We start from the raw sequence: 4,674 nt of genomic DNA, 5'->3' as shown, positions 1-4,674 counted from the left end.
AGAACAAAATAAAAGAGGCAGATACTACGATCTATAACAGGGATATTATATTCCTCCCCCAAATTACTTATAAATTTTGAGAAAGCCAAAAAAATGTCTGCACTGCGTGATTGTGCATGTATATGAACATAAAAGGTGTTTCTAAAATTTATGTGAAAAAACAAAGGGTTTATAATGGTGTAGGAAAGAACTAAACAGAAAAGAAGAAAAACCTTAATAACTCATACTCTCAGGTATCAAGCTGAATTTTAAAGCTACATTATTAACATTACTTAATTACGTTATTGATGTAGAGATAGTAAAATTAGATCAATGAAACTACATCACAATTCATAATTGGACCACATACATTGTCCCTTGATTTATGACAAAAATGACACTTTGTTGCAATGGAAACTATTACCATAGTAATAAATGTTCTTGAATTAACTAGATATCAATAAGAATAAATATATAAGTTCTCATCTTCATTAGCCATCAGAAAAATGCAAAATAAAGGTGCAAAATACCATTGCATGCGAAACAGAATGGCTAAAGTAATCAGTAAATATTTTTGACAACAATGTGAAGCACCTGAAAAACAACTTTTTAAACAAAAAGTTAAACTGATAAAGCCAATTTGGAAAACTGCCAGTCGCTACAGTGGTGAACATATTCACAGTCTCTGATGCAACCATGTCACTCCTAGGTATATGTTCTATGTTTACCTTTGTTTAAAATGTCCATGCCTGTGTAATATGAATGTTCATATTACTACCATTTATAAATCTTCATCTGTACACTTCATATATCCCTATTAATAGGAGAATGAATCAATGTATTTGGTTTGCTCATAAAGTGAATTATTAGAAAGCAATGAAAATGAATGGTAATTTTCAGCAATAATGTGGATGCATGTCACAAGCAAAATGTTAGTGAAATAAATTAGACACAAAGGAGTACATAGTATAACATGTTAATCATATGAAGTTTTAGAATAGACAAAAAAGATAAATGCTATTAAATACCATGAAAGTATTTACTTTTATGTAGATCGTGACAAAACGGTGACAGGAGTAAGGTTTCTGTGATTTCCATCCAGTATGATATTATACAGTTATCTTATTAACATTTAATCTAAGAATTCATATGGTTTGATTTAGGCCTACCATTATATTATGCGTTTTCTCTTTCTAGCCTCCTTTCATTCCATTCTTTCTCTTGCCAATCTTCTTCATAAGACATGAGTATATTTAGAATTCTATTTTTATTTGCCATTTATTTTTTACCCATAAAATACTGCATCATTTTTTAAAATGGTGGATACATATAATTATACATTTATCCAAACCTACAGAATATATAAAACCAAGAGTAAACTCTAATGTATGTTATGAACTTTGGACGACAACAATGTGTCAATCTACTTTCATCAATTAACAAATATGCTGCTCCAGTGGGGGATGTAGATAATGGGGAAAATTCTGCATGTGTAGGGTCAAAGGATACCTGGAACTCGCTATGCCTTCCTCTTAATTTTGCTGTGAACCTAAAATTGTCCTAACAATAAAGTCTCCCTCTATTAAAAACAAAAATTGTTAGACAACCTTTAGCCTGGGTTGTAACTAAGATTCCCAAATACCCAAATATCAGTATGCAAAACACTGCAATTATGTAAAATGTTAATAAAATATTAACTAATATGAGTTAGGTATTATCAGGTATAATATCTTCTACTAAGCCTAATTTATATAAATTGTTATTTTATTATCCAAGAAACCCACTGAAATTGCTAAATATTATCATTCTCATGTAATATATTTAAACAATAACAACAATAAAACAGGGCCCCAGAATGGTTAATTTTCTCAATTCGACCCACAGAACTAGTCAATTATAAAAACTGGATTTAATATCCAGTTTTGACGATGTTTTCTTACTTAAATAATTAATTAAACTATTAAAAATAATTCTATTTACAAATCAATATATTAGGCCATTCATAATTTACTTTATTGGTCATAAAAACATTGTTTCGATCATGTCTTAAGGCTGAATATTTTTTTGGAGGGATGGGGGTTAGGGAGCGGGAACTGTATGTGTTTCAAACTCAGTTACTTGAAAAAGTTGAGACTCTTGGTCATATACTTGTGCATCAGGTAGAGAATAATTACACAAATTTTTCTTAGTTAAAAATAATCTGACAACCAATAGTATGAAGATCATTTGTTTTGAAGATGAAAAGTAAATCCAAAACAAAATGATTTCATTTAATCTGTTATGGTTAATAATAAAGTATACTTCTTACCCATATGATCAATTTATAAGATGACAATGTCTTTTTGTCTTTAAAGTATTCCATACTGCAATCAATCTGCAACTTATCTTTTGTAGATTCACATGACTGCACACCTAAACTTTCTACATTGAAGATGTTAATATAATTTCTGATACAGAAATATTTAAACACATTAAATAGTACATAAATTTTAAATTGTGGCTTGCACTGAAGTGAATCATCCATGACTCTAAATTTAAAAATTAAAAAAATTCTTTGTATAATTTAAATCAGCATTTGAATATTGGTGTTAAGTAATCCTTCAATCTTTTCTATAAAAATTACTTAATGCAACCTTTCCTTTTTAAAAGCATCTTTTTTAGAGCTTTATTATTATTTAAAATTAGGTTTTTCTCCATAATTTATATTTTAATTTTTGTTGTTCATTTTCAAAATATGAGAAACAAGAAAAATACTTTTGAGGCACACAGCCAGTATATAATTTGTAAAAATAGACTTTAATGTTTAGGATACTAAAGAAAACTATTTCCAGTATCTGAAATTTTTCATTTAAATCTCTTTACTAAAAATTCAATTCGATTTTTTTTTTTTAATTTGCAAGAGAAGTCAACGCGTAAGAAAAGGTGATGAACATTAAATAAATGTTTTTATAAATCTGTAACTATGTGGTGATGGATGTTAACTAGATTTATAGTGATCACTTTACAATACACACACTGGATCATTATTTTGTACACCTGAAACTAATATAATGTTATGTCAATTATATCACAATAAAAATTTAATCTAGTTTTATTGTGATATAATTTTAAATGGCATTTAAGTATTAATAAACCAGAGTTTTAAACTTTTCATGTGAAAATTGCTGAAATTAATTATCATTTTTCCTTTTTAGGAAACTTTACTCTTAATCTCTGCCTTTTTTCCATTTCTCCCATTTGCTATCACTTAATTAACCCACAGTCTTCTTTGCTTGCCACCTTTACCTAACCTGTTTTTGGGAGTAAAGGAAGCTATATTCAAGGTATTATCTTTTTAAAGATTCAATGAAAGATGTTTTGAAACTCCTTTGTTACAAGATTTAGTAACAATCTGGTGGTAATTGCTAGCAGATTAGCAAAGTAAGGAGTAGGCCTGTGGCTAAATGCATAACCAAGTAACTGAATCCCACTCACTGTCTTGGTGGTTACTTTGGTCTGTCTCTAAGCTGTCAACTTTGTAACTCTGAACTATTTAAGGAGTTAGAGTGTAAAAGGGAAAGTAGATTGTTAACTCTTATTTATAAAATGCTTTTCAATAAGAAAAATGTTACCATCCGCATCACTAATTAATACCTTTTGAACATGAACTGCCTTGATAATGGGCGAATAATTTGGAAGGTCCTACCTGCCACAAGATGTATAGCTAGACTAAAGAAACAAGAACTATCATTTCAAACCTGTTCAACAAACTTCTAAAGCAGGCCTATCCAGCATACTATAAAACTCTTCCAAATTCTAAGGTGCACAAGAAACTACTGTAAATTTGTTGCTTAATGTTTATTATAGCTAGCATGTAACAAACTAACTAGCATATTAATTTTAGAAAATAGTTTCATAGAATGTTAGAACGAATGGAAAGGTACCATTTGTGAGATTCAGAAGTAAAATAAACTTCCCAAATCTTCTGTTGGCTCATTCAGGTAGCTTTTTACTAACTCATTGCCTTCAGAGAAACCATAGAAAAGACCAGCAGCCAATGAAACATGGCCTTTTTTTAAAAAAAAATTGATTTTATACCATTATTTAAAAAAATATATTTACAAAATTTTTATTTTTAAATAAGAGTTGACATTCAATATTATTTTATATTATTCTCAGTTGTATAGTGTAGTGATAGACATTTATATAATGCTGTACTTCACATCCCCATGTCCATAGTTTATAGTTTATATTTTTACAATTTTTATTTTTTTTTATTTTTAGGCAGGGAAACCCTTGGTTGACTTCACAGATTGCAAAGACCTTGTCAGTTTACAATCCCTTATTTTTTATCTATTATGCCTACAGCACCTGGTCTTCCTAGGTGGTCTCTCATCCAAGTACTAACCAGGCCTGACCTTGCTAGCTTCTGAGATCAGACAGGATCAGGCTTGTTCAGGGTAACATGGCTGTAGACCGTAGTTTACAGTTTAGATTACAGTTTTAAATTCCTTCCAGTTTCAATGATAATACAAAAGTATGAAGTGATTCTTTTTTCTGTATATGGCTAATATATAACTGTTACTTCAGAAAACATGTTTAAAACATCAGTGTTCCTTTGTTTCTTCAGCATTACACTGATTTTAAAATAGTTTTAAGTGTTTATTTGATTGTTTTAAATGAACTCTTTTAGTGCAAAAGAAACTAGACAAAACT

At 29.4% G+C, this 4,674-nt stretch overlaps 1 pseudogene; it reads right to left on the bottom strand.

Annotated features, from left to right (window-relative positions):
* Positions 1 to 4,317: 4,317 nt before the first annotated feature.
* Positions 4,318 to 4,435, bottom strand: LOC112482740 (annotated as a pseudogene).
* Between the last annotated feature and the right edge of the window lie 239 nt (positions 4,436 to 4,674).

This window comes from Pteropus alecto, unplaced genomic scaffold (genome assembly GCF_000325575.1).
Source record: "Pteropus alecto unplaced genomic scaffold, ASM32557v1 scaffold155, whole genome shotgun sequence".
In the NCBI taxonomy this organism is placed as follows: Eukaryota; Metazoa; Chordata; class Mammalia; order Chiroptera; family Pteropodidae; genus Pteropus; species Pteropus alecto.
This window is presented reverse-complemented; position numbering and strand designations above follow the sequence as displayed.